The sequence below is a fragment of the Dipodomys merriami genome, unplaced genomic scaffold (assembly GCF_024711535.1).
Source record: "Dipodomys merriami isolate MVZ:Mamm:240054 unplaced genomic scaffold, mDipMer1.0.p SCAF_36, whole genome shotgun sequence".
Classification (NCBI taxonomy): Eukaryota; Metazoa; Chordata; class Mammalia; order Rodentia; family Heteromyidae; genus Dipodomys; species Dipodomys merriami.
Genome location: NW_027205159.1, coordinates 14,259,806 through 14,269,647, shown reverse-complemented (window position 1 = coordinate 14,269,647; position 9,842 = coordinate 14,259,806).

Here is a 9,842-nt window from a genome sequence, read left to right as displayed (position 1 = left end):
GATCTTCACTGTTAGCGATGTTAGCTATGACATTTAAAGAGAACTTACAGCCACTTCCTACTAAAATGTATTCAAAATAGGCTCTTAATATAGAGGGAAGAAGAGGCTACCAGGTTATTTTGGCCAAGTATTTGTTCCTGTGTTTGCATGAGGGTTGCCCAGTGCTCGTGACAAGCTTCTCATGACTCTTTCTCAAGACTCTGAAGACATTTGCCCCTGAGCCAAGTCTGTTTCCCTGTAGTCCTCTGAGCTTTGCAGCTGCTGCTGCTACATTGAGAATCTTAGGCTATCTTGGGAGTTTGTGTTTGGGACTGTCACATTGTGCAGGGTTCCAGTGAGTGTCCAGCGCAGAGCTGTGTGTGCAGGGTCATCACACTTCATAGTGTGTTTGTAGAAATATATATTCTATAACTCTTCTATTGTACTTCTCATGTCCTACAGATTTAAAAAAGAAATCACATATTTTAAAAGAAAATGTTCTTATATTTTTCATGTAGTGAAAACAATGATTTCCTAAGATAATTCAGGAATGATTTACCTTTACCTATAAATAAACACTTGATTTATTGGAGGAAAATTGAAGCTGTGATATTTGAATGCAAACTAGGAAGTTTCTACCATCATTTTATGTATCAATTTGTTTAAAGTCTAAATAAGAGGGTTCTTCTTTTTAAATTTTTTTAGCATAAATCAAATTGTGTATTGCTTAATGAGTAAGACTTATTGAAATATAAAAGAAGCAAAATATATATTCTAAAGAGTTGTGTTGCCAAATCGTTCCTGTATGTTTTTCTTTGTGTTTATTTTGTGAACAGGTATACAATGATACTGAAAAATAGAATCTATTTCCTTGGCATTAAAAAATCTGACTAAACAGATTATTTCCCTTATTATTTAAATATTCATTTACTGTGAATGGCATGATATGTAATTGCAATGAAAGTAGCTAGTTCCAGAAATATTGATTATTGTTTTTATCAGAAACTAATATAATACACAATCCAAAAGTGGTTCTTGTGAGAATATAGAAATAAGATTAAGTTTTGGTAAATGGCAGTATCATGTTATACTTTGGCAAAGTAGCAGGGTATAAAATTAACCCTCAAAAATCAATGGCTTTTCTGTATGCCAACAATGAAAAGAGCTTGTCTGAAATCAGGAAAGCAACTCCTTTTGTAATTACCCTACAAAAAATGAAATATCTAGGAGTTAACTAAAGAAGTGAGGGACCTCTACAATGAAAAATTAAAAATCTGAAAAAGGAAATTAAAGCAGAACTAAGGAAGAGGAAATACCTTCCATGCTCCTGGATTGGGAAGATTAACATCGGGAATATTGCAATACTTCCAAAGGCTATCTACAAATTCAATGTGATACCTATCAATATTCCAACCTCATTCTTCAATGAAATAGAAGAAGCAACCCCAAAATTCATATGGATCAAAATAATCCTTAGAAGGAAGAACAGAGCTGGAGAAATATCAAGTCCAAATTCCAACATTTTTCCTAAAAGGTTTCATTTGCTGAGGTAAAAAGCTCCTAAAGAGTGGATTGCAAAACATTCCCTGAATACTTTCTAACTTGTTAAAATGCAGACTGTCATTCCTGGGACTACGAAGGATCAGCTATCTTGCATTTGTACCAAGTGCTCAGCGATGATGAGTATATTTCTGATTTGGGGGAAAAATCAGTAGCAATGATTATATATTTGCTATGTGGCTTTTTCTATGTATGCGTTTTTCAAGAAAGATTTTCTACTATTTATAATGTTGACTGGAAATATTTAATATAATTTCTCATTTTTCCATTAATATATTATAATAAAATTTTGTTGACAATGTCTGGAAATATTTCCAAGTGAGCTCCAGGCCCATCACCAGTTGGCCAAATTCTGAGATGGAAAGCAATGATGGCAGTAGACTGCCAGTCCCCAGCATCAGCACCACATGGGAGGCACAGTGAACATTTACTATTGCTTTCCTGTTGACCCACATATTTGCACAATGTGAAGCCATGGCAAGATTAGACATCAGATCAGTGCCACTCTGAACACTTGTAAAATGGCTGGACAGAGATGAGAATAGAATCAACTCTGACATGGTTCTGACTAGTATTCTACAAAATGTTACAAGTATAGATAAATGTTGGGTTAACTATGCCTGTTAGAAGTTCCATACATGATTTAAAGATATTCCATTTGCTCATATACATTCCAGACCTATATTTCTCCTATTAAGATAGCTCAATGAGCTCACAGATTTCCACCTTCATCCTTTGGTTTCTCAGATGGAACTGAGAGCATCATGTAAAAGACTTTATACCATGGCAGATAAATGCACACTGGACACTGAGGGACACTAGAGAATCTTCCAAGACCTACACTGTGCAATGCCTTAGTTCTAGGCCTCAGAAACGTTCATTACAACAAAACAACCCAGGTGATAGAACGAGATGCAAGATACACTTAAGCATTAATGATGTTCTCTTGTCAGTATTTCAAAGTTACAGAGGTTGATCAGGTAGGGCTGTGAATATTGTTCCACTTGAAAAAGGCCTCAGTCTCAGACTTTTGGGACCTATGAACACTATTACAAGGTTTCAACACAGTCCACTGTCTTTTTTTAGTACCCCATCCTGGTGGACAGTGAGGTGGAAATTGGTAAGGCTCTGAATCATCCTCACATGGTCAGGGTATACCAAGTGATCCAGGGAGAGGAATATGTCTACCTGGTGATGGAGATGGCCACCAAAGGAAACCTCCAAATGTGGATTGAAACATCTGGCTGTTTTTCTTTTAGAATGAAGCCTCGAGGTTTATAAAGCAGATAGTAAGTACTATGCAGTACTTTCATCCAAATCAGATTGCACACCTCAACCTAAAGCCTGACAATATCCTACTGTATGGAAATGCAATGCCAAGGTCGGGCATTGAGTAAAGCACAAGGACTGCCACAGGTAAGTTGCTCACAGAAATTCGTGGTGCCTCGCTTAATATAATTTTTCCAAGTCTTTCCATTTCCTAACAAATGGGGTAACGTCATTCTTTCTGATGGAGGCATAGAATTCCATTGTGTATATATACCACATTTTCTTGATCCATTCATATTATATTAAGTGAAGTAAGCCAAGCCCAAAGAAACATAGGTCCCATGGTTTCCCTTATTTGCAATATCTAGTATATGTCTGAGTCAAGCAGAAAAGGTCAGATAAGTTGATGTTAGGGAAATGAACCCTAAGATATATATTTAAATGTTTTTTTCTTTCATGCATTTGTTTCTAACGCATTTATAAGATTATTTCTTAGTTGCTTTGTATGTCCCTCCCCCACCGTATAACCTCTGCTTTCACTGTATAATTTATGGAGAGGAAGGAGAAAAACAAGTCATTTAAATAAGGATACAGGTGGACCCGTTGCAACAATGAGAAGTACACGTTGTCATGTGGAAAATGAACTTTACAACTTTGGTGAGGGGGGGGGGATTGAGTGGGGGGGGAAGCTAGGAAAGGATGGGAAGGGGAAACAAAGGAGGAGGCTACAATGCTTGATAAGAAATGTACTCATTATCTTGCCCATGTAATTGTAACCCCTCTGTACAGTATTTTCACAATAAAAAATAATTTAAAAAATCTAAAAAAAAAAGAAATTTGTGGTGCCTGTGTGTACCATTGTCCCTCAAATATACCTGCAACAAAAATATAATGGCTTTAAGGTAGCTGTCTGGTGCCTAGGCACCATCTTGTTGTTTATGGTTACAGGAAATTTCTCATTTAAAGGGAACGCTTCCAATCAGCTATGTGCAGAAATTGTAGAGGGCAAGTATCATGTGCCATCTCATCTGACTACCAAAGGATATAACATCCTTGAGCAGCTCAGAACAGTAGACCCGCAACAGAGGCTGGATATACATCAAATCATGGTACACCCCTGGTTTGATCAAGTTGATGAAGGCTGTCTGTATCCAGATTATCTACCGCCAGACAAGTTGGCCCCAACAATTGTCACTAGAATGTGTGGAATGGGAAACAACAAATTGCAGATTAAAACATCAATACTGCAGAGAGCATTTGATGATGTGATGGCCACTTGATGATTAAAGATGGCTTAGAGCAGTGAGGGTCAGTCAGGCAAAGGCTAACTCAGTGCACTTGGGTTTGCTAATACACACAAGTGTCACAAAGCTTTCTTCCTTCCCTCTTGAAGGGAGAGCAAGTCAACCTTCCCTAATTCATTCTTTGCCATTGCCATTTCAGTTTCTGCTGACTGTGATGAGAAAGAGTGGATAGGCAGAAGTTCCTATCAACTGTCTTAACTAGGCCAGAGCCACAGGACACAGAAGGCCAGAGACCAGAGTGCAGAGTCCAGTACTATATCTTCTTCAGTCTGATCCAACTAAGAGACAGTAACCAAACACTACTAAGGGTTTGATGATCAGGCAATTTTTTGCGAATAAACAGTAGAAGCTAGAAAAGACACAACTGTATTTCCAGCTTCTGAACAGAAATAACAGTATGTTCTATAGTTGTGGAGTAGGACCACATCTTGATGGAAGTATTTTAACTTTCATTACAAATGAAAACTAAATCACACACAACATTTGATTCTTATACAACTGGATAGCTATAAACAGCTATAAATACAAACATAATATATAATAAAAATATAATATATAAATGTTTATATTTATAACTTACATATTAATATTTATAATATATTATAGTTATAACATCACATTATAATAATAATATAATTATAATTATAATAAAAATATAATTTATAATATATATTTAAAATATAAATAAATAGCTTATAGAACAGAAGTTTTTCATTAAACATCTAGGGGTTTATCTGAACTCTCTTGATATTTATACTTCTATGATTGTTCTACAAGTCTTTGTAGATTGTATGTAGTATAATTATCAAATTGTCTTCTTGACTCAGTCACTTTCATCTTAACAATTCATCTTACAATTTTATCTCTTGGTAGACTTACACCATCTGCTCTGCTGATTTCCCAGAACAGCAACACATGAGCACAGCTGTCTCATTCAGAAGGAAGGTTTTAGTTCAGGGGTGTATCAGTGTGGGAGGACCATGTGTATGCTGAAAGCAGTAATAAACTCCAACATCCTCAGCCCCACCCTGCTGATTGCCAGTGTGAAATCTGTGCCTGATCCACTGCCACTGAACCTGTCTGAAACCCCATTTGGAATCCTATAGATCAAGAGTTGTAGAGACTGGCCTGACTTCTACAAGAACCAATCCAGATAGTGTTTCCATTGCTATGCAGAAGACTCTGGCTAGAACTGCAGGAGATGGAGGCTGGCTCTCCCAAAGTAAGGGTCAGAGAAACTGGATTTTGAGTCAATACAGCATCCCCACTTGACCCTAAATTAATGAAAGAAATTCACAGAGTTAATTACAAGCATCATAGGATATTTTCATAATCATCTTTTCTTATTTCATGCTATATTTTTAAATTTTTGTTTTATGCATCAAAATGTTCATAAAATACACAACAGACACACACACACAGAATTTGATACTTCTAAATCATGCCTGTAAGGGGCATCTATAATTTGCCAGCACATCCATTATCTAGTTGTAACCAGAGCACAGGTCCTTGCCCCTTCGGGAATCTTCCTCAATCTCACAGATACATATGTCACATTTCCATCCAGGAGGACAAATCTGCACATCTCACATGTGGATACAACAAACATGGAGAGCAATGGCAACAGAGCTCGGCCCCTCCCCATCCCTTTCCTCAGCTCTAGTGTGTTCTTACCTGGGATCCAGAGCATGAGCAGCCCCAGGAGCTGAGCAGGGCACCTCATTTTGAGAGTAAGTAGTGCTGGTCAGTCCAGGCAACTTAGAGCTGAGCTTTTATGTTGGACTTGGAAGGGAGCTCCTCCCTAGGGAGTAATATGCAAATATCCTGCTGGGTGATTTGGTGAGAGACAAACTGTCAGGTGAGCCAGAAACAGACACCAGCAGGGTGGGCCCTCTCCTGTGAGCAAATGACATTAACTGTAATCAAGAAAAGATCAAAAGCTATATATGTATAACTAGATAAGATGCAGTTAAGCGAAATGAAGCCCAAGATTGGGACACAAGTGTTTTTTTTTTCTTGCTATTGTTTCTAATGTATTTATAAGCTACCATGTGATTTTTTTGTTGCTTGTATGTCCCTCCCCCAAGGTATAACCACTGTTTTCACTGTATTTGATGTTGGTATAATTTGGGGAGTGGAAAGGAAAAAACCAAAATATTTAAATAGGCATACAGGTTGACCCACTGCAACAATGAGATGTACAAGACACTATGTTGAAAAAGGAATTTAACAGTTTGGCTGGGTTTAGGGTGAGGGGTGGGGGAGGGTTAGTTGAGGAGGTGGGAGGGACGGTATGGTAGGGGAAAAACAAAGGAGGAGGCAACAATGCTTGATAAGAAATGTACTCATTACCTTGCTCATGTAATTGTAAAGCCTTTGTACAGTATTTTCACAATAAAAACTTATTAAAATAATTACCCCATGGCTATATTGAAGTTTCCATGTATAAAGAGCATACCATCTTTTTATATGTTTTCTGATTCTGTTTCAATAGAACTCTTCTATGTACAAAAGTATATTTTAGTTAAGTTATTTTTTCAAATATTTTTGGCTTAGTTCTGTCTTGTCCTTTATAAGTTTTACACATAATCTTCCCATAATAACTAACACATTAATCTATATGGGTCCATTCTTTTTTTGTACATTTTATTATTGTAAAGATACTGTAGAGAGGGTTTACAGTTACATGAGCAAGGTAATGAGTACATTTTATATGAGCATTGTCGCCTCCTCCTTTATTTTTCCCCTACCATCCCTCCCCTCCAATCTCCACAACTACACCTCACTGCCCCTTCGGAAGTTGTACAGTTTGTTTTCAACGTAGTGTCTTGCACATCTCATTGTTACAGTAGGTCAACCTGTATTCCTATTTAAGTACTTTGTTTTTTCCTTTCCCCTCCCCAAACTAGAGAAGTGTATATACAAGATGCAGGGCATCAACATCAAATACAGTGAAAACAGGGGTTATACCATGAGGGAGGCACTTACAAAGAAACAAAAATCACATGGTACATTATAAAAATGTTAGAAACAATAACAAGAAAGAAAAAAAAACACTTGGGTCCCTATCTTGGGGTTCATTTCGCTTAACATCATCTGGTCATATGTACATAGCTTTTGACCTTTTATGCTTGTCCTTGACATACACTAGTTATGGGTCCATTCTTATGACCAAATGGGTAGAGGCACCCTGGAGATTTATTTTCTCTTTAGAAGGATACACTATAGACTAGAAGGATATAAGTTTTCAATCACCTTCCATGGCTGTCATTCTTTATCAAGACATAGCATCCTGGGGTGTTTTTCAGAAATAATCTATGGGTAAAAGCGATAGTAAGATAAGTCTTCCATTAGATGGTACTAGCCTCTGAATTCGAATTCTACCACCATGTCTGGCATCCAAAGGTCTCAAAATCCTCGGTGCCAATGCTCTCTAGGTCTCACTGGAGAGACTTCATGTCACTGGACTTAGAGCCTTAGAGATTCTGTTAGTCTTTCTTGTGTTACACTTTCTGTTTAGTCATTGTTAATGAGTTATAATAAAAGCAAAATTGTCCTAAATTTTAAAAGACAGAGGTAGAAGAAGGGAAAGATAAGGGAAGTTAATCAATTAAAAGCTACAAGTCCAAAGACTATAAGTTTGACAAAACCTTCCTGAAAGCTTTTGAAATATTAAAACTTGAGTAGCAACCAACACATAACTTAGGAATATTAGTAACAACTAATTTCTGTACTGTTAAACCCAATCAATCCATAAACAAGTACTTCTTTACAGACAGCCATATTTTACCTCTGTATATGAAATCTAACTTGTTTTACTTCTACCTAATATAGAATCATTTCAGGGAATATTTGTTAAGCCTTACTGAAATGCTCTAGGTGTTTATATCATGTGAAACATATTCCTACTGCTATTCAGACTTGCCACTGATGGAGACAGGAACTTATCCTAAGACCTGATGCTTTTCTTTTGTGTATGTGTCATGAGTCAATGAACTATTAAATTTCACAGAAACTAAAGTCTCAAGTATTTATAAAGAGCTTTTTTCCTCAAAAAGATTTCTTTATTGAGATTAAGTAACTTACATAAATTTCACAGTACTGTGGCATAGTTACACTTATCTAAAATCATAAACACAATTTACCCTTCATAATGATTATCATCATCATTTTAATCTATGAAGTTTATGAGCTCTACAAACATTAATATTAAACTATTTCTTCCAGATCAGGTGATATGATAAAGAGCTTTAACAAGTAGTATCTCTTCCTGGTTATTATTGGGAGCTATTGAGCAGAAAGAAATAATGTTCAAAGAGGAAACATCTTCAAATTCTCAGTTCCAGTTGGATCTAAACTTCTCTCCATTGTGAATCTCCTAGGTTCTGGGCAACACTTGGTTGATGGTCATAGAGGAAGGGGGTGCCCTCTGACCTTTCCTAAATCATAGGTTTCCTAAATTCTAGATCTTAAGAGCTTATTTGATTAAAGAGGTAAACATTTTTTCTGTAATGGGATGGGTATTCTGTAAGAAAAGAAGTGTGATGCTTGACATACAATTTTGCTTCCTGATTCCAAGGAAAGCAAAGAAGTCAACGTGATTTAGGAATTCTTGAATGTTCTTAGGATATACCATTTAATGGCTCAGCTCTTTTTCTTCTTTCTCAGTGATATTTCTGGACCCATATTTTTGGAGTCTTGTGGATGAAATCTGAATGAATGTTGCTTCTTTTAATTTATGATGTATAATTTTAATTTATTATTTAAGAAGTGTTTCCAACCTTCAATAAATCAAATTATATTCACCTGGACTTTCCAGAATTACATTTTTTCATATTATTTTTAACAAATTACCTAGTGGCCTGGCTGTATGGTTAGCTGATCATTCAGGAGAGTGGCTTCTTATTCATAAAGATTCTCTCCAACTTTTGCATTTTCCTTTTCCTATTACAGTATCATAATTTCATCTTCCTTATCCTTCTCATCATCCATTTGCTTTGAATATTTATACGATAGATATTGTACCTCAAGTGAGAATTAACAAAAGAATAAATGCTAAAAGAAAAATAGCATCCCTAATCCTGCTGTCACATTGCTGGACACTGGCTACTGGGTATAACACTCTGTGTGCTTTTATTTTAGTTGAGTTTATTTCTTTTATATTGTAATGTGAAATTGTTTTTCTTCATCTTTATTTGAAATATAACATATTGCAAATAATTCTTCATTTTTTTTTTGGTGGGTTATGGGACTTGAACTCTGAGCCTGGGCACTGTCTCTCAGCTCTTCAGCCCAACGCTAGTGCTCTATCACTTGAGCCACATCACCACTTCTGTTTTTCTGGTGGTTTATTGGAGATAAGAGTCTTAAGGATTAAGGACTTTCCTGCCCGGGCCAGCTTTGAGCTGTCATCCTCAGCTCTCGGGCTCTTGTGTAGCTAGGGTTATAGGCGTGAGCCACCAGGACCTAGCTTAGTAACAAGGTTCTTAAAAGCATTTTCATTGATGGGCTGGACATGGTAATTCATACCTGCAATCCCAGCTAAACTGGAGGCATAGATTTTTAAGATGGTGCTTCATTCATAGCTATCCTGGAAAGCAATGAAACTCAACCCCAAAAACAAGTTATAGCATGTGGTATACGTTTCTGAAGCTATGCAGGAGGTGAAATTAGAAGGATTGTAATAGAAGACCAAGCCAGGTAAAATCACAAGACCTCATCTGAAAAATA